Raw genomic sequence first — 24878 nt, 5'->3', positions numbered from 1 at the left:
TGCCAGGCTCTGGTGGACGAGGCTAGCTTTGCTGTTCCCAAGGCTGCCCGGACCACAGGGGTGATGCTGTCCTGACTCTCTCCTGGCCGATCACGGCCTCCAGGCTTCCCCTCCGTCAGCAATCCTGGCAGCTGCGGCTCACTCACTGAGCCTGTTCATTCATCGCTCCTGACTCTTGAGATTTCTAAATTTGGTCAGTGTACAGGGCTGTGCAGGGTGCCTGTGAGCTAAAAATACCAGGCAGGTCTGGGGTGGAGGCTGCACACAGGACGGGTGGGGGACAGTGAGGGGAATCTCTGGTATCCAAAGCGTCCTGTTCTCTTCCACAGCCTGGTCTGTCTGGATGGTATCCACATTGTGGAACGGCCAGCCATGACTGTCCTAAGTGAGTTATAGAAGATCCCTTTCCTAATGAGCAGGTATCAGCTCAATAAATCCCAGATCTGGACTGCATCTGGGTGTCACTAGCTCTGAGATTTACCTTCAATTCATTTATTTAAAAAAATCAGTAGCTTGTATCACAGCCTGGGAGCCAAATGCTGAAGAAAATGAGGCAGGAGGATCATGAGTTTGAGGGCAGCCTGAGCTACACATTAGCAGTTGACAGAGTGCTTGCCTGGTGTGCACAAGGTCCCTGGTTCCATCCCTGTCATTGAATAAACCAAATGTCATGGCCTGGCCTGTAATCTCAGCTCCTGGGAGGAAGAGGCAGGAAACCAGTTCAAGGTCATCCTTGGCTACATAGTAAGTTCAAAGCCAGCCTGGGAAACTCAAGATCCTGTTTCAAAAAAGAAAGACAGAAAAAATGTTTATTTTAAAAATAGAATGGCGGGGCTGGAGAGATGGCTCAGAGGTTAAGAGCACTAGCAGCTCTTCCAGAGGTCCTGAGTTCAATTCCCAGCAACCACATGGTGGCTCACCATCTATAATGAGATCTGGTGCCCTCTTCGTGCATGCAGGAGTATATGCAACCAGATTATATACTGTACAATAAATAAATAAATTTATAAATAAATAAATAATCTTAAAAAAATAGAATAGCACAACCCAAGACTGCTTGGAAAGCCAATGTTTGCAGGAACAGCAACTGAGTGGATAATGCCTTGAACAACGGGGCTGATAAATGTCGTCGTCGTCGTCGTCGTCGTCGTCGTCGCTGGTAGGCACTGTGACAGGACGGAGCATTTCTCTAGGCCAGGTGTTTCGCACCATTCTCCAGTGTCACCCCGCTGACCTAGAGGCACAACAGTGTCCCCACCTCCTGTGAGCCTTGTGCCCTCTCACTTTGTCCGGGTGTGGATGTAGGTGGGGGGTTGGGGTGCACATGGAGGAGGTCAGAGGTCAACCTCATGAGTCTCCTCATGTGCTGTCCACCTTGTTTGCTTGGTTCTTTTTAAATGGTTCACAACTATTATTATTTTTTAAGATTTATTTATTATTTATGAGTGTGTGTGTGTGTGTGTGTGTGTGTGTGTGCGCGCGTGCGCGCACGCGCACGCAGGCATGCGCACACTTGCTTGTGTTTATGTGTACCACATGTGTTCCGGTTTCTTGGAGGCCAGAAGAGGAGCCCAGACACTCTGGGACTGGAGTGACAGGCAGCTGTGAGCTGCTCACAGTTGTGGGTGCTGAGAACTGAACTGGGTCCCCTGCAAGAGCAGTGCTCTTGATCTGCCTCTGCCTCCCAGGCTTTCTGCGTTAGTCCTGGGGGTCGAATTCAGGTCTTTGTGCTTGCAAAGCACTCACATTACTGACGGTCTTAGCGAGGGTTTCCATTGCTGTGAAGAGACACATGACCACAGCAGCTCTTACAAAGGAAGACAGTTAACTGGGGCTGGCTTACAATTCAGAGGTTCAGTCCATTATCGTCATGGCAGGAAACATGGCAGCATGCAGGCAGACATGATGCTGGAGATGTATCTGAGAGTTCTGCATCTGGATCCAAAGGCAGCAGGAAGAGAGCTTGACACTGGGCCTGGCTGGAGCTTCTGAATCCTCAAAGCCCACCTCCTGTGACAAATCTACTCCAATAAGGCCACCCCTCCTTACAGTGCCACCCCCTGCGGGCCTACAGGGGCCATTTTCATTCAGACCGCCACACTGACTGAGTCTCCCCAGGCTCCTGAGAGTCTGGTGACAGCAGAGGCCCAGGATATGGTCAGGACGGGACCACAAGCCCTGCCCTGGTGTGCCCCACCCCACCCCAGATGGCACAGTCTGAACTTGGTTCCTGTGTTTCCCTCATCCATTCACTCATTCCAAGCTTTGCCTTGTGCTGTATTAGACAAACAATTTCATTAATTTGCAAGCTTGCTTTCATCCTCAGTAAAGAGTAAAATCAGGGCTAGGGACATGGCCAAACTGATAGAACGCTGGCCTAGCATTCAGGGCACTGGGTTTGAGCCCCAGCACCTCATAAAATTGGGTGTGGTGGTGCTCACTTGTAACCACAGCACTGGGGAGGTAGAGGCAGGAGGATCACAAATTTTAGGTCATCATCACCTACATAGTGAGTTTAAGGCCAACCTGAGCTACATGAGACCCTGCTGTAGCTGAAGTTTTCCTGTGTCCCACATGGCCCATGGTCAGGACAAATCTCTCTCACATACCAGTCCTGCAGCCGCTTGGACCCAAGTAAACACACAGAGGTTTATATTAATTAAAACTACTCAGCCATGAGCTCAGGCCTACCACTGACTAGCTCTTACATCTAAACTAACACATAATTCTTATTTATGTTTAGCCATGTGGCTTGGTACCTTTTCTCAGTTTTACCTTCACATCTTGCTTCCTCTGTGTCTGGCTGACTCTGCCTTCCTGTTCCCAGAATTCTGCTCTCTGCTTGTCCCACCCACCTATACTTCCTGCCTGGCTACTGGCCAATTAGCATTTTATTTATTAACCAATCAGAGCAACATATCCACAGCAAACAGAGCGATATCCACAGCACCCTGCTCTCCCTGCTTCCCAAAAAAGGAAGAGGAAGGGGAGAGGACCCACATCCCTTCAAGGGCACATCCATAGTGTCCCAAAGACCTCCCAGTGGGCCCTGCCTTTTGCCTTATTTGAGACAGGATCTCAATGAGTAGCTCTGGTTGGCCTAGAACTTGCTATGTAGACTAGGCTGGGGTTGAACTCACAGAGATCATCCTGCCTCTGCCACTCAAGTGCTGGAACTAAAGGTGTGAGCCACCAAGGGCCCCGCGTTTTGGGGGTTCTACCGTCTGCCACTAACTGTGTTGGTGCTAACTGAGCACTTGTTGAATCAATGAATGAGGGAATAAGTGAATGTATGAAGAAAACAAATTCAGGAAGTGAGCTCAGCCTGAGTCACCTGGAGGGAGTGGGGCCTTGCCCCAGGCATACCAGGGCAAGGCAGATGATCCCCTCCTGGCCACGTCCTCTTGAGCCTCTGTTGTTACATGACAAGGCTCACAGGGGCCTGGAGAGATGGCTCAGTCAGTGCTGTGATTGTTTCACAAGCATGAGGCCCGAGTTTGACCACAGCACGCGTGTGAAAAGCTGATCTTGGTGGTTAGTGCCCCGTGCTGGGGAGGCAGCCACAGGCAGATCCCTGGGGCTGGGTGGCCAGCCGGTCTAGCCTACTCAGTAAAGGCCAGGTCCAGCCAGAAACTCAGACAGTAACCGAAGGATGACACCTGAGGTTGACTTTATTGTGAAAATGAAGTGATGGTACACACCTTTAGTCCTAGCTCTTGGGAAGGTAGAGGCAGGCCTGGTCTCCAGTTTCAAGTCAGCCAGTGCTACATAGTGAGAGATCCTGTCTTTTAAGGGGGGAGGGTGTAAAATTATATGACTACCAAAGAATTGCCTTAAAGTAAATGTCATTAGGATTTATGATCAGCAAATGGTCATTTGCATAACACACATGCACACACATATGTAAAAAATTCTCAAGCAAAAAGCTGTCTTAAGCAGAAAAGATTAAGGAACCTCACTGTACAGAATGAGAAGACACAGTCAGCGCCAGCTGACCTGGGGGCTGTGTGGAGGGAACATGACACTGTTCATGAAGCCCCAGACATGACGGTTCTGGAAGGAGATCTTCTGTCTCCACGGGATCTCCAGTGGCATCGGGTAACCACCCTTCAGGTACCTGCTGTCTTAGTTACCTCTCTACCGCCCTGACAAAACACCACAGCCAGAGCAACGTACAAAAGTAAGCGTTTGGGGTGGGGCTTTAGCTCAGTGGTAGAGCACTTGCCTAGCAAGAGCAAGGCCCTGGGTTCAGTCCTCAGCTGAAAAAAAAAAGTAAGCATTTAATTTGGGGGCTCTCAAGAGGGTTAGAATCCACGGAGAATGAAGCAGGCTGACAGGCATGGAGCTGGAGCAGGAGGGGGGGAGAGAAAGAGAGAGAGAGAGAGAGAGAGAGAGAGAGAGAGAGAGAGAGAGAGAGAGAATGGCATAAGCTTCTGAAACCTCAAAGTCCACACCCGATGACACACTTCCTCCAACAGGGCCACACCTACTCCAACAAGGCCACACCTCTTAACCTTTAAGCAGTTCTCCTACCTGGGGACCAAGAACTCAAACACAAGAGTCTATGGGACCCATTCTCATTCACATCAATGAATGAATCTGGGCAGAGGCAGCAGGCAGAGCACAGGGTCAGGGGAGCTGCGGAATGGAGAAAGCAATCCCCCCTCTGAAGGGCTCCCGGTTCTGTGCTGTCCATGTCACTGTCCGTGCCTCCCCACACCCCACACCCCCCACCCCTCACCCCACCCCCACCCCGTTTCCTTTTTTCTCTTCCTCAGCTCTCAGTGACCTGCCCTTCCTGGCCCCTGGAGGGAGCTCCTAGCCAGTAAAAGATGCCTGATAAGGGCTCCCAACTAAATGTCAGAACTCCAAGAGTCCACAGCATCTATCAGCAGCAGTGATTTGAAAGCTTGGCTGGGTGTTAGGTAGAATTCCCCAGGAAAGGTTAAAGAAAAATCCCCCCCCCTCTCTCAACCAAGTCACACTATGTAGCTCTGGCTGTCCTGGAACTTACTATGTAGACCAGACTGGCCTTGAACTCATAGAGATCCACCTGCCCGTTTCCCCTGGACTGGGATGAGAGGTGTGTGCCTCTTCTTCCACCATGTGGGTCCCAAGGATAGAACTCAGGTCATTAGTCTTGGCACCAAGGGCCTATACCTGCTGAACCATCTTACCAGCCCATGTTTTTGGTTTTCTGAAACAGGATCTCAGGTAGTTCAGGCTGGCCTCAAACTCTATGTAGCCAAGGCTGTCCTTGAACTCCTAATCTTCCTACCTCCATCTTCTGAGTGCTGGGATTACAGGTGAGCCCCACCCAGGGACCTTGGAAGAATCCTAGTGTCCAGCTGCTCCTGGACCCGCTATTCTAGAAGATGGGGTGGGATCTATCTCAGGGCTACCAGAACTCCTAAGAAGAGGGGAGAGGGGGAGAGAAGAAAAGAGAGGGAGGGAGGGAGAGAGGGAGACGGGAAAAAGAGAAAGGGATATAGACAGACAGACAGACAGACAGACAGACAGACTGACTGACTGCCATCAGGTTGTGAGCTCACCTCCCCTCAACAGAGGAAGATAGGCAAACCCGGACGTTGCAAAACCATCCATGAAACTCGGTGGTGAGAGTGAACACACCCCCTTCCTGCTGCAGATGACGGCGAGACCCTTCCGGGAGCTTTCAGCGTCCGGGACAGCTGTTCAGTAACAAGCAGGGGCTTCCTCAGCCTCTGTGGGGAACATACAGCACCCTCCTCTCTGTAGACTTCAGCTTCACAGAGCACAGGGACACGTAGGAGACTCTCTGGGGGCCGTCGGGGTGGCCTCACTCCTTGCTGTTCTTTGTCTGCAGGTTGTAGAATGTATGAGTAGGTAGCATCACTTGTGCTGAGCACTCAGTCCTGCAGCCAGTGAATGAGTGATGGGTTCAGCGGATGCAAATGGGACAGAGACAGCGTGAGTGACATCCTAAGGACAGTGTAAGTAGGATGCAGAGCTGACCTCTGGTCCAGCCCAGTCTCCTGACAGAAACAGGAGCTGAAGATGTACTCAGAGTGCCTGGTGAGCAGATGGTGTGTGCGCTTCCAGGAAAATAAGAACAGGTGACTGAGCCTGATGTGCCCGGCGTGGTGGCACACTCCTTAAATCCCAGCACTCGGGAGGCAGAGGCAGGCAGATGTCTGTGAATCTGAGGCCAGCATAGTCTACAGAGCGAGTTCCAGGACAGCCAGGGCTATACAAAGAAACCCTGTCTCAGAAAAACGAATAGAACAGGTGACTGTAGAAAAGGCAGAATCCGGAGATGGGAGCAGGGGAGCAGCAGGTGCAAAGGCCCTGAGGTGCTCATGGGAATGGGCAGGATGCTCACAGTACCATAGTGCCCTGAGATCAAAAGTGGGTGAAGGACGGCCTCATGAATGATGGGCTCAGGGGCTGAGTAGCTCACGGTGTCCAGGAGATTGCCATCTGGAACAGGACCAAAGCCTAGGCTGTGATGGCTTCGTCTCATGCCTCCTGAGTGTCACCAGGTCCATCCACATTACAGTACTCCCACCCTCAGTTAGAGCCCTGGCTTCCCATAGGAGAGCTGGGTCAGGGCCGGTGGCTGGGAGAAGGGACTAGGGGCCTGGCTAGGCCACCAGGCTTTCTTTTGTTGTCTGTCAGGAGGGACAGACAGCTGGACTCCCCACTGTCCAGTCACCACCAGGCCCAGAGACTCCCACAGGCACAGGGCATTATCAGGAGTGGGATGTGTGGGTGTTCTCTTCTGCCTCAAAATCTGATGGTTGACTTTAGTGGGAACCTGAGGTGTCCCCTCTCACTCCCTCCTGGAGTCTGTCTGGTGATAGACAGAGGGCCTGGGAGATGGGTGGCCACAGCCAGGTTCCAAAGGCCAGTCCTGCCCACTGAACCTCGTCGCCAGCCCTGGCCACCAACTGACTGTGAAAATAATGGAGACCACAGTCAGCTCCAAATGCAAGTCTTTGTCACACAGCACCATTCAGATGCAGGATGACCCTGTACCCCACTCCCCCTGTGGGACAGAGTCCACACACTCCCACTCCACCTGTGCATGAGAGTTCAGGTACCCCACTCCCCCTGTGGGACAGAGTCCAAGGACGCTCACTGTAGCCCCTCTGGGCACTGTCAGCAGCAACTGCCCTGTAGTTGACAGCCGGTAGATGGAGCCAGCTGGGAGAGAGAGAAAGATGGGAAGAAGGATCTAAGAGAGGAGAGAGAGGAACGGGGAGAGGTGGGGAGGTTGGGGCAGAGTTGCACGGCTCTCACCATTAGACACTATTCAAAAGGATCTGAACAGTGAGTGTCCTAGAGCTGGGGTGTGCGCTGCTTGTGCAGTGCTTGCCTGGAATACACGAGGCCCTGGGTTCTATCCACAGTACAGGGTTAACATATGTGATGGGCACACTGCGGGGAGGGGGGTTCAAGGTCATCCCCGGCTACATAGAGGGTTCTAGGCCTGTAGCACGAATTGTTAGGAGGTCTTATTAATAAAAGCAAACCCAGAGGAGCCAGGAAATGGGGTGAACTCTGAAAGATCAGAGAAACAGAACCAGCCACAGCTAACCTCACCTCGCCAATTCCTCAGCTGATCCTGTTTCCTCAGACTGGAAGCCTCTGAGTCCTCATCCCAGTGGATCTCAGCTGAACTGCTGCTAAAAGCCCAAAAGCTTAACCAGCTAATCAGGCTCTAGTTCCTGGTACTCATGCCTTATATACCTTTCTGCTTCCTGGGATTAAAAGCATGGTCACCATGCCTGGCTGTTTCCAGTGTAGCTTTGAACTCACAGAGATCCAGATGGATCTCTGCCTCTGGAATGCTAGGATTAAAGGTGTGTGCTACCACTACCTAACCCCTATGTTTAATATTATGGCTATTTTGTTCTCTGACCCCCAGATAAGTTTATTGGGGCACACAGTGTGTCAACCACATAGGGCAGCCTGGGACACAGGAAACCCTGCTCTATTCTGTTTTGTTTTTAAGGCGAGCTGCTTTGGATGAGAAGATAAGGAAGAGGGGAAGGGAGCAGGGCTCTGCCCAGCCCTTCACAGTGTCTTCAGATAGAGTCTGCTCAGCCACCTGAGGGGGAGGCTGCCATCCTAGTCCACAGATGGAGAAACTGAGACTCTGGCAGGAAGAGGACCGTGACCCAGCATGCAGCCCTGTCATCCTGCCTGCCTCCGCCCTCCAGTCAGCAAAGCCAAGGGGCATTGAAAATCAGGTGGGGCTGCCATACACCGCTCAGAGCTGTGCCTATCTAGACACTGGGGGACCCTGGGCAACCCAGAGCGGTGAGCACAATACTGTGTAGGAATGGACTCCTCCCTTAAAAATGAAAAGTGGGAGTTGGGCGATGGTGGTACATGCCCTTAGTCCCAGCACTTGGTACACAAAGGCAGGCAGATGAATCTCTGAGTTCGAGGCCAGCCTGGTCTACAGAGTGAGTTCCAGGGCAGCCAGAGCTACATAGAAAAACCTTGCCTCAGAAAAAGAAAAAGAAGAAAGAAGAAAAGAAAGAAGAACAAGGCTGAGACTGAGGAAACTCAAGGGTGGCCTGCCACACTCAGTTCAAACCTCTTCATCCCACATGTGAGACATCTGGTCACCCGGAACCACATGCCTCTGCCAAGACATTCCCCCCAAACCACTCACTCCTGGCAGAGGTCAAGTCATCCAGGGCCACAATTCAACTGCTCGGCCTTTGGGATCAAGCAGGTGCCTGCACTGAGCCAGGGAGTCCGATGATGGACCGAGGCGGGGCCGGGGACTGTGTTGGCGTAGGCTGGTACCTGCCACCCTAACAGGAGTGCCTGGGCTGTTGGTATGGAATGTTAGCGGGAATGCCATGCTTGCCGGAAGCCCCTTCTGTGGCTGCTGGAGGCCTCAGTTCCCCCTGGACTGCCTGCTCTGGGCCTCTCTCCACCTCCTTTAGGACAGTCTGTCTCCTGTGACCGCCTGAGATGCAGGACAGCCAGGAGCCTTCTATTCTTGTAGGCTTCTGACAGCAAGGAAGGCCTGAGGAGCCAGAACAGTCCTGGAATCCTTCAGCAGCCAGCCAGAGCCCTGGGGAAGAGGGAGCCGAAGGCTTTTGAAAAGCCCCAGGAATGTCCTTGCTGGCAACTGAGTGGGAACAGTCAGGGCAGCCTGGGCAGCTATAAATAGCACATCCCATGCAGGTGATGGGCAGGGCAGGCAGCCTTCAGGGAGGAAGCAACCCATCCCACCCTCCCCCGCCAATGGCTTGGTCCTCCTCCAGAGCCAAGAGCCCATTTCCCTGACATTTGCCTGGCTGTTGCTGGAGTCTTAGCCAAAGTACATGCAAAGCCAAGTTCTATACCTAGGATTAACCCTTGATGGCATGGCCCTAAGGAGTCCTGATGGACACAGCCCAGGAGAGAGAGCTCTGGTCCTTTCCTCTCTCAGAAATGCATGATTCTCCTACTGTCTGCAGGCAATGTTAGGGGCGGGTCCCTAGGTGGTAGAAGCATGGTCTTTTTTGTTTGTTTGGTTGGTTGGTTTTGGTTTTTTGAGACAGGGTTTTTCTGAGTAACAGAGTCCTGGCTGTCCTGGAACTCACTTTGTAAACTAGGCTGTCCTCAAACTCAGAGATCCTCCTGCCTCTGCTTCCCGAGTGCTGGGATTAAAGGCGTGCACCACCACTGCCTGGTTTAGAGCCTGGGTCTTATACAGCTGTCAGTGCCAAGCTTGTGTTAAATATCTAAATGCCTGTCCACAGTGACAAGAACATGAAGTGTGGGGTAGTACTTAAAGGTGGGTTGTTCCAGAATGTTCTTACCGATATGTTTGGCATAGCCTTGATCAAATGTTCACCAGCAGAGTCTGCATGAGAACCTGTGAGTGTGAAGAACGGAAGGAATGGGACTTCACAGTTTGCATGACCATAGATCGTCCCATAGCTTCCACACACAGGCATCTGAAGTCAGTGTAGGGACTCCAAAGGAGGTTCATGGCTGCCCTTGAGTGGATGGTGAGGAGCACCAGGGTGTGATGGCTTCTGGGGTCACAGTTTGTCTTTGTCTTTCAGTTTGGGCCTTGGTTACCTGAGCGTGTTCACTTTGTGGAAACTCGTGCAAGCTGGCACTATGATTTACACACTTTTCTATATGTCTGGTTTACACTTCAGTAGACTGGATATAAAGCCTGAGGTAAGGGTGCTTGCTGCCAAGCCTGAGGACCTAGGTTTGACCTCAAGATACACAAGGTAGGAGAGAACAGACTTCCTCAAGTTGTTCTCTGACCTCCATACGTGTGCTGTGGCACACACATGCACACTGTGGCATGCACGTGCTCACACACATTCGCTTGAATACGAGAGAGAGAGAGAGAGAGAGAGAGAGAGAGAGAGAGAGAGAGAGAGAGAGAATAAATATAACAAAAAGTTAATTTTAAAGTGATAAGGCAGGGGATAGAGGAGTGTGTCCAAGAAGCAGGCTATAGGTTCTAAGTAACATAGGGCCACCCAATTAAACTTGATTAAAAAAAAAAATTGCTGGGCTAGGCATGTGGTTCAGTTGGTGGAATGGTTGCCTAGCATACACAAGCCTTTGGTTTGATCTTGAGTCCTACATGAAACCAGGAGTGTGGAACACACCTGTAATCCCAACTCACTGGATCAGGAGTTCAAGGCTAGCCTCAGTTACATAGTGAGTTTAAGGCCATTCTGGGCTAACATGAGACCTTGTTTCAGTAAAAGAAAGAAAAAGAAAAAAATTGCATTTCACATAGACATTGAATATTTTCTTAGTGGAAGCATGTCCCAAATATTGCTGTGGCTACCAAGTGTCGCCTGGAAAACAAAACCAGCCACTAATAGCCACCACTGGGCTGTCAAAAGAATTGAATGAAATCCCCATGTGAACTTGAAGACTGTCAGCACTGAATGCTCACTGATGAGCACTCAAGGCTCAGAATGTGAGCCAGCTGATGGATGGTGAGGCCCGTCTCAGACTTGGCTGCTCCTGGGAATATGCAGGAGGCATTGTATGTGTGATTTGTCCTGTAGGCCAAGGAGCAATGCCCGTGGCCCCCTCTGTCCTTGCTGAACTCCAATGACAGGTGTGTACTGTCCTGTCTGTCACCTTTCCTGCACATCTGGGAGTTGGGGAGAGCAGCGTATACCTTGGATTTGAAAGTCAAATCACTGAACTTCCAGCCTGGGGCAGCCATCTGTTCAATGATAGACAACATTCTGTAGGAGCCAGGCTAGAGGCAGGGCAAGATCGGGCTGCACTGAGCAACACTGTCTTTAATATCTGCTGTTTTGTGCTCAGGAACTTCTGAAAATTTCAATTCAGTATTTTAGTCATTTGTTTGATTTGGTCTAGTTTGTAGAGACAAGATCTTACTAAGCAGTCCTAACTGAACTTGAACTCACAACAATCCTTCTGCCTCAGCCTCCCAAGTGTGGGGGTTACAGCCTGCACCACCATACCCTGCTTTAATATTATTATTATTACCATTACTGTTATATCCTTAGGTGTCGAGGACAGCTTTCAGGAGTCTGTTTTTCCCTCCCACTCTGGGTTGTCGGTCGGGATCAGCAGAACTCAGCACAGGCAGTTTTACCTGCTGAGCCACCTTGCCAAGCTGCTCTTGGCTTTGTTTCATTCAAACAGTGTTCATCTTGAGCTATAGCAACTGAGGGAACGGCCTCACCTTCCCCAGCCCCTCCTTATAGGCTCAAGAAAGGCTGTGTGGTCTGATGTAACAGACCCTGCCTCAGAAAAACACTGTCTTACATCAAAACCCATTTCCGGCCTGGGGCTTTGATATGGATGCTTGCCCAGCATCCATAAAATCCTAGGTGTGCTCTCCAGCACCACACACACCAGCCATGGTAACACAATGTCATCCTAGCACTGGAGGAAAGGCAGAAGGATTTGAAGTTCATGATCATCTTCAGTTACTTGCTAGTTTAAGGCCAGCCTGAGGTACGCAAGACCTTGTCTGGGTTGGGGGCGGCGGGGGTGGGGGGGGTGGGGAGGGGAGCGCGACTCAACACACTGTGATGGTTCCAGTGGGGTGTGCTGAGGAGGAAGAAGCTGGACAGCCGAGGCTTTGACTTCAGTATCCGTCATAAGTGAGACGTCTGTATCACCTCCCCACCCCCAGAAGGCTCAAGGGGATGACAGCGCTGTCTTCTGAACATGACAGGACCTTTGCCCTCATGAACTCACCACAGCTGTGAATGCCTGCCCAAGATCAAGGCGGTCCCTTAGAGTGCCAAGCTCAGGGGAAGCCTGGCAGAGGCTGCTGAGCCCCAGACCAGTGTACCGAGGCAGGGGGAGAACTCACACCTGGAGCTCAATGTGTGCCAAGTAGAGTCTCACTGCGACCCAGGTGGGCACTTGCAAGTAGCACTGACCCCTGCTGGGGGCAGTGACCACACGTGTCACACCCAAGGTAGAGAAGGGAGCATTCTGAAGACAATCCGGTCACACTGACGCTGTGCAACACTTGGAGGGGAGAGCATGAGCTTCCGAGGAACACGCAGCTCAGGGTGGCCTTCCCACAAGAAATCTAGAAGAAAGTGCCACTCGCAAGATCTGGCTGCAGGCACAGGGAGACAGCTCCAGTGGTGGATGACTGAGGGAGATTCAGCTCCTGATAGTCTTCAGAAGCTGGGAGCTGGGGCCTCTCCTGGGATGATGGCTCTGCAAATGGATCCCTGGATGGGACAGCTGCAGATTCTTCCAGGAGGAGTAGGGCCACCAAACCTCCCCAAAGGGAGCCTTAGGAGGTGGCCCCTTTTCTAGTCAGTCTCCCACATTGGCACAGGCTTGTCTGGAGAAACAGATCCAGGGCCCCAACACTGATGTCTTCACACCATCCGCAGCCCCTCAGTGGCTCTTCCCAGTACCCAGTGCACCAGCCGCAAGATCGTCCCCTTGCAGTGAGTACGGTGAGACCCAGAGAGGTGGGACAGGCGGCTGCTTGCTCAAGCAGTGCCAGCATACAGAGGAAATTCACACCCAGGTCTGTCGCCCACCAGGCAGCTCCTAATCTGCCATCTTCCCTCTCAGCTGAATCCCATCGGAACATTCTCTTCCCATGCACTCCATGGATTCCCCCTGCCTGTGAGGGGATGCTGTCTTCAAGGAAGCGCCCAGACCAAATGCTCAGGACAGCACACCCATCCAAACTCTATCTTTCTACAAAGCTGGGAGCTGGCAGGGGGGGGGGGCATCCAGGAGGTCAGACCACACAGTGTGCGACTCATGGGTGTGACCAGAGTGGATTTCAGCAAGAAATTGGTTAAGTCAGAGTGCAGATGTCACAAAAGCTTCCTCAAAACCCATGTAGCAATGAAGGCTGGGGTGTGGTATCCCTCAAAGACAGGATCCTAAGAGACATTGGGGACATAAAAGCAGACATGTTGGCATACACCTGTGCTGGATAGTTTTATGTCCACTTGACACAAGCTAGAGTCATCTGAGAGGAGGGAGCCTCAGTTGAGAAAATGCCTCCTTAAGATCCAGCTGTAGGTATTTTCTTAACTCATGATTGACGGGGAGGTCTAACCGGTTGTGGTCAGTGTCACCCCTGGGCTGCTGGTCCTGGGTTCTATAAGAAAGCAGGCTGAGCAAGCCAGGAAAAGCAAGCCAGTAAGCAGCACCCCTCCATGGCCTCTGCATCAGCTCCTGACCCCAGGTACCTACCCTGCTTGAGTTCCTGTCCTGACTTCCTTCACTGTGATGTGGAAGCAGAAGCCGAATAAACCCTTTTTCCCCCAACTTACTTTTTGGTTATGGTGTTTCATCACAGCAATAGTACCTTCAGACAACCTAAAATCCCATCCCATGGGAGGTTGAGACAGGAGGACCAGGAGTTCAGAGTCATCCTCGGGTACATAGTAAGTGTGATGTCAGCCTGGGCTGGAACAGGGCCTGTCTTAAAAAAAAAAAAAAAAAAAAAAAAAAAAGCAGTGGGGGGAGAGGGGCACAGCTGTGGACATGGCTTGGCCGGTAAAGGCACTCCACAAAGTCTGATGACCTGAATATCCAGGAATCTTCATTGTGGAAGGAGAGAGCTGACGCTCACTTGTTGTCCTCTGACCTCTACATGGACCCTGCGGCAGTCACGTACACACATTTAATTCAGGTTTAAAACCACATCAGACAAAGGTGGAATCTCACTTTTCCCTGCTTCTTTCCAAATCCCACAGCCTTCTAGGACCCACAAAAAGCATCAGACAGACCCAGGCTGTAGAGCACATCACAACTCCAAGCTGTGCTCCCCAGAATGGTCAAGACGATCACAAGCAAAGGATGATGGGAAGCCACTTCAGACTCAGGAGCCTGAGGAGTCAGGGTGGCAGTGGATGGACAGTCTTGGGTGGGATTAGTTAGTTAGTCACACGTGTTAGTTACTTCCTGGTTGTTACAACAAAACACGTGACCCGGTGACTTGAGGGTCGAAGGGTGTGCTGTGGCTCACAGTCCGAGGGTCCAGGCCATCGCGGTGGGGAGGGCACAGCCGCAGGAGCATGCAGCTGGTCACTTTGTCCACAGTCGCGGGGCAGAGAGATGAACGCTGGTGCTCAACTCACTTTCTCCTTTTTATTCAGTCGGGAAACCCGGCCCACAGAAGGGCGCTGCTGCATTTAGGGTGGGTCTTCCCACCTCAACTAAAACAATCTAGAAACTCCCTCCCAGACAGGCCCAGAACTTGTTCTCTTCATGATTCTAGATCCTCAAGTGACCATCAACAGTAGCCATCACAGAGCTGTTCGGTATACAGAAGTTCATGGAGAACAGCTCTCTCTTCCAAGTCTGGAACTCCATCTCTGTTGTCTTTACATTTTTATTATGCTTTGTTGTGTGTGTGATCTGTGGGTGGGTTCTGAAGTACCATGGAACACGTGTGGAGGTCAGAGGACAACTTGTGGGAGTCAGTTCTCTCTTTCCATCATGTGGGCCCTGGGAACCGAACTCAGGGTGTCAGGCTACGGACAAGTGCCCTTACCCACTGAGCCATCTTGCTAGCCCTGGAGCTTCACGTTCATTCCTGAGCTCATGGTGACGTCTTGGCTGGGACAAATGTACCTGATCACACAGGATGATAACATTGGAAGGTGACCACCAAACCCAGGGAGGGGCTCGGAGCAGTTTCCTCTGCTGGTGATGAGAATTTCCAAGTTCAAGGGCCCCCAGGAACAACACACACACACACACACACACACACACACACACACACACACACACACGAATGGGGTGCATCTCCCAGAGATCAGAAGGAAGCTCTTACATTCCGTCTGTGAAAACACTTTGTGGATTTGTTTCCTCCCCTGGGAGTCTTTGGGAAGGATCTTCCCAGACGCTGGGAGACCATCTCTGAGGAGGAGTCCTCAGCTGGGGATCCTCCAAAGAGCCCCATGACACCACTGGCCTGGGCACCCTGGCTCTCAGACCCCATCCTCTCCTGCCGTTCCAGTAAGTGGCAACTTACACGGAAGAGGAAACCGAGCCAGCCCTGATGACTTACGCCTGGCATCCCAGAATTGGAGAGGCTGAGGCAAGAGAATTGCAGTGAGCTTGAAGCTAGCCTTGGCTATACATGGAACAATCTTGATTCCCTAGCTAGATCCTGTCTCATGGAGTGTGTGTGTGTGTGTGTGTGTGTGTGTGTGTGTGTGTGTGTGTGTGTAGGGGGTGGGGGGTGTCAATGAAGGCTTTGAGGCCCTCAGTGGCATCCACCAGTATCTGAAACAGGGCTCAAAAGCCTTCCTTCTTCATACTGAGTCAACAGTCCCACTCAGTGCTCCCAAGCTCGGTCACCACGGGGAGACATGAGTGATAAGAGAACCTGTGGGTGAGCACAGTCTCAGGAGGATTGCTGGAGGGGTTGGCAGAGCCTCTTCCTCAGAGGTCAGCTGCAGCCTGGGAATCTGCCAGAACGAGCCCAGGCTGGCCCAGGCAACTGTCCTCTGAGCTTCCTCTACAGGACTTATGAGCTCCGGTTGGATAGCCTTGTCTCTCAAAGTGCCCAAGTAGCAAGTGTCTCCGGTGCCACCCACCTGGGAGTTGGCAAGGCAAGCAGTTCCTGGGAGTGGATGGCCACATGGTCCTGTGACATCTGTATGTCATCAGTGAAGGGTCCTAGACCATTGACTCCAGAGGACAGGAATAGGCCAGGAAGAACCCATGAGCAGGGACTGTACCAAGGATGCTGGGCCTCTGGCCTCATCCATATACCTCACAGGCCTCTTTCTCTTGTAGCCTGCAAGTGACTTTAGAAAGCCCCCTTAGGCCCCAGCCTGACCGTAGCAGCCCCTGGAGATCCTGTGAAGTCACTATGCCAGCCTGGATGAGGGACATGTGCTGAAGCCTGGCCAGTCCCAGTGCTGACCACAAGTGGTCCCATGGGAGCCCAATTTCCCCATGTTCTTGGGACTTGCGCTTTCTCAGGCACAAAGCAAGCATGAGGTGGATCATGAGAGGGATCAGGGAGTAGACACAACATGGAGGATTCTTCACCGTGGTGAGGACCCAACTTTGAAGCTGGGGTATGGTTATTTCTGCCTCTTGCAACCTTGGTATTTGCACATGGCTGCATGAACTTCCCACCTGATCTAGACGACAGATCATTGCTGTCAGCCACACTGCCGTGAAGAGGCCCCCGAGTGCAAGCCACCACATGTGGCTGTGTGGGTTACCTTTCCTTCACTGAGACAGAACAACTCAGGGAGGAGCGGTTTATTTAGGCTTCTGGTTGCAGCAAGTTTAGTCCATGGAGCCTGGACATCGTGGAGGCAGAAGCTTGTGGTAGAGGTGTCTCTCCATCTCAAGGCAGACAGGAAGCCACGAGAGAGGGGAAGGGGACAGGCCAGGGACTCGTGGCAGGCAGGAAATGGGGCGAGTCCACACCTCCAGTAACCTACTTCCTCTAGCCAGGTCCTGCAGAAGTTTCCACAACCTCCCAAGATAGCGTCACATCTGGAGACCAAGTGTTTCATGGGTGATCACGCCCGTGGGCGACATTTCAGATTCGAACCACAGTGGTGGTGAGATGCAGTGACGAGAGTCCCAAGGTGGCCCACAGAGGACCAGAGTGAACGAGCTACCCAAGGAACACTGCCTCACAGGATGTCTATTGGGAGAGTCAGGGGCTCCTGGATGCCTGTGGGGCACCTGTGTTCTTCCCTGCCAGGGTCTGGGGCACAAGCTTGGTGCCAGGACCCCTGCGTGGTCTTCAGGGTCTGGTGGGAAGCAAAACTGGAGGACTCGTCTCAAGAGAATTCACAATATTCTAGTCAGGGCAGCTGTCCAGAGACTCTTTGGAGGATGCGAACTCCAAGATCAGAGGCCTGCCCCTTCAGAATGGCGTCTCCCCTGCGGACACCTTCACCAGCAGCCTGGCTCTCAGTACAGCTCAATCGAGATGTCAGAGTGGCCCACAGCGTGTGGAAAGAGCCGGGGCAGCGGGTACTCTGGGAACCGTCAGGCTGTCACCAGGCAGCCACTGGAGATAAAGTCATCAGCGGCCAGCAAGCTGCCTGGAGCTCACCACGGGACTCCATAGCACGTCTCTGTTTCCGGTGGCCTGGGAAGAAACTGGGCCCATAATCCTGGGCACAAGGACCATTGGTGAGGTGTCTGCATGCCTCACTCACCCAGCTGTGGGGTGAAGCCAAGAACAGGGTGGGCACCGGAGGCTTAGGAGATGGTCCTGGATCACCGTGGGGTGAGTCCCTCCTAACAGAGCAAAGGGAGTCTGTCACAGTGACATGGGGAGGGCAGGAGGTGGGGTGGCAGAGGGCTGGGAGCAGTAAGCCAGAGCCAACTCCTCACCTCACGCCTGAACTTCCTGAAGTGGCTTATTTGCATAGTGCCCAGACCGTGGGGTGACTACAGACAGGCGGCCTGCTGGTCACCTGCATTCCACATCATGCAAACTAAACAGTCGCTGTGGCCGGCCAGGGGCCATCTTCACACTGCTTCACCCGAGCTCACGCCTGGGCCTGGTCAGTGATGTGCTCCATCAGTGCCTATGCATCTACAGAGGAGGAGCCTGGGCTGCTGACAGGAACCGTCTTCCTGGGCTCCCACAGCTGATAAATGGAATCCAGGCTCAGGTCCCTGAGGCCCCTTAGTCTTAAGGGTTTGGGATAAGTCAGCTTCAACCCCTGCCACGGCCAGCCGAGCTCATGACCTGGGTGGGGAGATGGGGCACAGACCCCCAAAGAGGTGCCTGGGTAGCACAGACCCAGCCGCAGGGTAGAACACAGCACTACCACACCCACTGGCTTTTCCATGTCAAAGAAGAATCGATTTCTCAAAGGGGAGAGCAGGTCTGGCCCCACTACAGGCCAGCCTCGCGTGGTGCTGCGTGGCCTGAGTAATCCCACAAGTGCTGAGCTCAAAGCGACGGCCTTTGCTTAATGCTCTTTGCCTCCATCTTAAAAATAAATAAATAAAGGCAGGGCAGCGGTGGTGCACGCCTTTAGTCCCAGCACTCGGGAGGCAGAGCCAGGCGGATCTCTGTGAGTTCGAGGCCAGCCTGGGCTACAGAGCGAGTTCCAGGACAGGCTCCAAAGCTACACAGAGAAACCCTGTCTCAAAAAACCAAAAAATAAATAGATAGATAGATAGATAGATAGATAGATAGATAGATAGATAGATAGATAGATAGATAGATAGATAGATAGATAAACAAAACAAACAAACAAACAAATAGTGTCAATGTTAATTTGGATTTGTTGTTGTTTTTGTTGTTGGATTGTTTTTTTTTTTTGAGACAGAGTCTCAAGTGGCCTAAGTTGCCTTCAAAGTCAATTTGTAGCTGAGGATGACCTTGAACTCCTAATCCTCCTGCCTCCTCCCAAATGCTGAGATTACAGGTCTGTGACACCAAACGCTGTTTGCATGATGCTGGGGATTGAACCCAGGGCTTCCTGTATCACAAGCAAGCACTCTACCTATGGAGGTTCCTGTGGTCCGAGAAGCCATTGGAATTCCTAATCGTCTTGAATTTGGGACTCTACATTTCATTCAACAGCAGGACCACAGGTCACACACAGTGTGGTCCTGTCTGTCCATCTGCTCCCAGAGAGTGTGAAAGCCCAGACTTCTGCCCCGGGTGGGACATCCCAGGTGTCGCGATCTCCTGAGCATGTCTATGTGCAGGTGTCTCAGCCTTTCGGCAGTTCCTGGAATATCTGCACTGGGTCAAACAATGCCCCCCAAATTCACACTCACCCAGGCCAGAAGGAGACTTTGTATGGGAACAGGATCTTCATGGGTGCGATTAAGGTAACTCAAAATCTGATGCCGGTGTTCTGAGAGAGGAATGGATGTCTGAGACACAGAGACATGGGAGAAACCTGGTGACCACTGAGCTGGAAGACAAGTCATTGGACACCCAGGGCACTAGCAGCCAGCACAACTAGAAAGAGGCTTGGGCCGATGTCCTCCCCGCCTCGGGAGGAGCCAGCCCTGTTCACACCTTGACTGCAGACTTCAGTTTCTGTTGTTTTAACTATGTGCCGGTGCTTCCTCAGGAATGCGGTCTCTACTCCTTCCCTTCATTCCCAGACTGCTGACTAGTTCCGCAGCCAGCTTTCCTCCCTGGCCGTGAGACAATGGACAAGAGTCACCATAACAAAACTGGACACGGGGGCTCATCACAGACGAATCCAGAACCCAAGAGAGCAGCGCCCAGCACCGGTGACTTACACAGCGGCTGTGAGGGGTTGGACAGAGGTGAGGACAAGAGGAAGTCCAGGCTTCATGCAGGTTCCTCCCTGCCCCCGGCTACCTCTGAGTGACCTGGGGTCGCCAGGGTCCTCCACAGAGCTGACACGCTTGTGAGGGAAGACACATGCCCAGGAAGGACCTGTTACAGGCAGTGGCCAGAGAGTCCACACAAGTGCTAAGGGCTGTCCACTGTGCTGGCCTCTAGGCCCCACAGTCGTCATCCCCCATAAAGGGCAAGGCCAGGCAGAGCCCCCAGGCTGTAGCTATCCTGGCAGGACTGTAGACATTCTAAAGGGACACTGTCCCTCCCTGGGCTTTCAGACCTTTGAAAACAACGCATCCCAAGAAACTGGAATTGCTCCAGGAATCTCATGCTGGAGAAAAGAAAGGCCAAAGCATGTAGCCAACCAGGAGGAGAACTTGCCTCCCAGGAAGACTCCAGACAGCTCCTCAGACCACCTTGCAGGAGACACCAGAGCCTGTCAGCAATGGTTCAGTGACGGGCAGGACACACTCTGACCAGACGGCTTAGCTATGCAGACCTCTTGCCCTCTATTTAAACCTAAACCTCGTGTCAGGACCTGGAAGATGAACTCGAGGGGGGCCACTGGACCTCTTTACTTACTCCTCTTCCCAATGTGACCATGCTGAATAATTCTCTTCTCTCTGCTTTTTGCTGGCTGTTTCTTTAATTGGTGTATTGAGGATGAGTGGGCTAGCCTGGTTTTGTCAAGGCTGCCAGGGTCCAGATGCTGACTCTAATAACTCCAGTAATAAATCCTGCCTCTCTCTCCTGGCATCAGCCTGCATCTTCTGTGACCATGTCCAAGCCCTTTGGTCCATCCTAAGTCCCTTGCTTGAGGCTGGCTTTCTGTCCCCTTCCCTCTTAGAGTCTCCGTGGGAATACACCCCAACCTCTGCTCCTCTGATTCACCCCCGCTCATGTGCAAAGTCGGTCCAGATTGTCGGCAGAACCCAGGGCTTCACACACACACATGTCAGCTGCTGCTACCAAAACCAGCCGTGAGGTTTAAAAATAGTCCCCGCAGGCTGCCAAAGATACCAGGTCCCTGGCTCGGAGAGGAGAACCCACACCAAGGTCCTGGAAAAGTCCGGAAAGCGGCTGCTGTCATGTGCTCAAAGTCCGCTGGCCGGCAAAGAACTCCTGGCCTGTGTGGGGCTGAGCAGCAGCTGCTGAGTCACGCAGAGCCAGGACCCTGGGTAGAAAAGGAGACACAGCCCCCCCCCCCACCTCTCCTGGCTCCCACCCCTCCCGACCACCTCCCATCTGTCACCTATCTTTATTTATTTTATTTTATTCTTGGTTTTTTCGAGACAGGGTTCTCTGTGTAGCTTTGGTGCCTGTCCTGGATCTCACTCTATAGCCCAGGCTGGCCTGGAACTCACAGAGATCCGCCTGGCTCTGCCTCCCAAGTGCTGGGACTAAAGGCGTGCGCCACCACCACCCAGGAGTCACCTATCTTTAAAAGGCTGCATGAACACCACAGAGCACTACTCTCATGAACTGTGACCTTAGGCTAGTTCACCTTCACCCCTGGAGCCTCAGTTTCCCCATCTGTCAAGTCCGCTCCCCTGTGCTCCCCAGGTGAACGGGGCAACTGGAAACTCAGGGGCGCTGGCTTCTGTCCTTTCTTATGCTAGGCCTTAAGCTCTGGGTTAAGGAGGCCACACTCAGCTGCGGCAGCCCAGCTCTCTTTCCTCTCCTCAGCCACTGGAAAGTCTGTCTGTGAACCTCCGACTCTCACAGACTGCCCAGGTGCCTGGATTCCAAGGGGAGGATGAGCAGCAGTCTCACCTGTCCGAGGAACCTCAGGACACAGCGTTCTAGGTGGAGACGCATCCCTCCACCAGGTACAGTGGGTACACCTGAACTAGATGAGGTCCTCCTTTCTCACAGGCTCAGAGTGGCGCAGACATACCTCAGAATTCCATCTCCTCCTTCTGCCCCGGGATCAAGAATGACCACATGACGTGAACCTCTGAGACGACAAGAAAGGTCTCCACTCCACCTGGTGGACCTGAGCTCTCCTCATAGCGCCCACCTGCTGCTGTCTGCCTGTCCATGACATTAATAGTTCTTCAAATGACTCTCTTAACCGAAAGGACAGTATCTCAGTGTTCCCACTGAATTCTACACCTGAAACCTCTCATCTTAAAATTTTAATTTGTGAGTATGTGAGTGTGCACACACGCTTGTGTGCATACATGCATGAGCCAGAATAAATTTATGTGTACCACATGCATGAAGGAGCCCACAAAGGCCAAAGGAGGGCGCCAGATCCCCTGGAACTGGGGTTACAGACAGTTGTAAACCGTCATATGGGCGCTGGGAACTGAACCCTGGTCCTCTGCAAAAGCAGCAAATATTCTTAAGTGCTGAGCCAATCTTCATCCCGTTTATCATTCTCTTTGATTGTGGTTTGTTGTTTCTGGAGCTTTTGAAAAATTTTAAGACAGTCTTATGTAGCCCAGGCTGGCCTTGAAGTTGTTGGGTGGCAGAGAATGACTTTGAATTTCTGAACCTCCTGCCTCCATCTCCGGGGGTTGGGATTTCTGCCATGTGCCACCACAAGCACTTTTATGTGGCACTAGGGGTCTGTCTTAGTCGGGGTTTCTATTGCTGTGAAGAGACACCATGACCACAGCAACTCTTACAAAGAAAAACCTTTAACTGAGGTGGTGGCCTACAGTTCAGAGGTTTAGTCCACTATCATCATGGCGGGACATGGCGGGCGGCATGCAGGCAGACATGGTGCTGGAGAAGGAACTGCTACATGTTGATATGCAGGCAACAGGAAGTAGACCAAGTGTCACAGTGAGTAAAGCTTGAGCAAAAGAGACCTCAAAGCCCGCCTCCACAGTTCCTCCAACAAGGCCACACCTCCTAACAGTGCCATTCCCTATGGGGGCCAATTTTCTTTCAGACCACCACAGGGTCTAACCCAGAGCCTTGCACACAAGAGCCAAGCACTCTACCAAACAAGCCGCTTCATCTCTTCCTTAAAAAGGAGGGAAGCTCCACCCTTGCCAACCTGCTCTGCCCTCTGCCCGCCCCTCCCTCTGCTCCCTCAGCAACCCCCCCACCCCACCTAAGGGCAGGTGGTGGAGACACAGCCAGGCCTCTGCCGCACAGTGCCTCTGCTCGCAGCCTACCTGACCGAGAACCCTGGTCTGACACACCACTTGCCCCCAACCCAGACTCACCCGTGGGGAGTGTGTGATGCACAGCCACACGTCAGCACCCAGAACAGTGTGCACACATGTCACAGGACACAGTTAGGTGCTTGGCAAATACAGAGGAAAGAGCCAGTGGTAAGTGTTCTCATTTGACAGACTTTAAACTGAGGCCAGTTGGAGAGGACCAGAGTCCAACTCTTGGATCTAGTGGGAACCCACGTTTGGAGGTGAAAGGTCCCACCGAAGGTTGCAGAGGCAATGCCTGAACCGAGTTTCACACGGAAACCGCACCACGCTCCTATCTCTTCTCGCTAGCTTTCACGGTCCGCAGTCTTCCAGGTCAAAGGCTATATCATATGCTCTGTGGTCTCAGACACTTTGTTTGTTTGTTTGTTTGTTTGTTTGTTTGAGACAGGGTTTCTTTGTGTAGCCCAGGCTGTCGTAGAACTAACTGTAGACCAGACTGGCCTCGAACTCACAGAGATCCGCCTGCCTCAGCCTCCTGAGTGTATGTGTGTGTGTGTGTGTGTGTGTGTGTGTGTGTGTGTGTGTGTGTGTTAAAGGCGTGCACCACCACCGCCCAGCCTGGCCAGGCATTTCTGTAGAGTACAGATCCAGCACCACAGTTCCCTATGCCCACTCACAGATCTTTCCCCTACTTAAAAACCAAAGTGAATGGCTGCATCTTAGCTTTCTCCAGTGGCACCAGGGGGCAGGCCCCAGCCTCAGTCAGGGACTTGGCAGGGCCACACCCCAGGGCTAGTCCCACTGATGGGAATGTGTCCTGCCGTCTTCCAGCTTCTCCACGATTGTGCTCCCGAGCACTAGGGCCCTATAACTCAGCCACACATTGTCCTGGTGTCAGGGAGCAGGTATCATGTGGCGACTTCTGAGGCTCCTAGGGGACACCTCTGTGCTGGAGGTGGAGTTTCTGTCAGTCAGAGGCCTTTAGAAAAAAGCAGGGTCTCCTCTAGTGGAAGGCGCTCTCCACGGAGCCCCCAAGGAAGGTGTCTGGTGGGCAAGGTCTTTCTAGAAAGATACAAACCCTCCTCTAGGCTACCAGACTGTTGAGACAACACACCCGAGAAACTGAAATTGTCCCGGGAATCCATGCTGGGGGAAGGGAAAGACTGAAGCCTGGTGCAGCCAGAACGGGAGCTTGTCTCCGAGGAAGAGCCCACACAGTCTGGAGCCTGTTAGACCTCCTTACAGGAGAAACGAGAGCCGGTCAGCGATGGGTCAGTGAGGGCAGGACACACCCTGACAGGCTGCTTAGCTGTGCATCCTCTGCCCTGTGTTAAACCTAAAGTCTGTGCCAGGACCCTGAAGACAGACTTGGGGGTCACTGGACATCTGTGTTTGCCCTTCCCAATGTGGCCACACTGAAGAAATCTCCTTTTTCTGTGTTTCATTATGATTTGTCTCTTTAATTGTCCTGTTAATGGCAGGTGGCTGAGCCTGGCTTGTTAGGGCCACCAGGGCGCCCACAATGGCGTCCCCTGCCCCTCCTGGCCTCCACAACTCAGCTCTGCCCAAGCTGATGCATCAGGACGTGCCAGCGTTCCCAGCCCCAGATACATCACCCACACTATCATGCCCTCCACCCTGGCTGGGGCTGGGGCTTGGAAAGACCGCTGGCCTCCCGCACTTGAGCAGAGTGTCCAGGGACACTCTTAGCAAGGGCTAGGTGGTCCATTCTAAACACGGGATCATTTTACAGACACTTGCCGGCCCTGCTTGCCATATAGGAGGCCTGCAGTGGAGTCCATAGTGACCGGCAGGCTTGACACTGATGGCCCCAAAGTCCAAGGCCAGGACTAGGGGGTCTAAAGAGCCAGACCAGACCACACACATGCACACACACGTACAGACACACACACAGGTGCACACATACATGCACAAAAACACACACAGGTTCACACACAGACACACACAGGTCTCACACATATGCA

The sequence above is a fragment of the Peromyscus maniculatus genome, chromosome 4 (assembly GCF_049852395.1).
Source record: "Peromyscus maniculatus bairdii isolate BWxNUB_F1_BW_parent chromosome 4, HU_Pman_BW_mat_3.1, whole genome shotgun sequence".
Taxonomy (NCBI): Eukaryota; Metazoa; Chordata; class Mammalia; order Rodentia; family Cricetidae; genus Peromyscus; species Peromyscus maniculatus.
The sequence above is the reverse complement of the archived record's forward strand: the minus strand, read 5'-3'. Positions refer to the sequence as shown.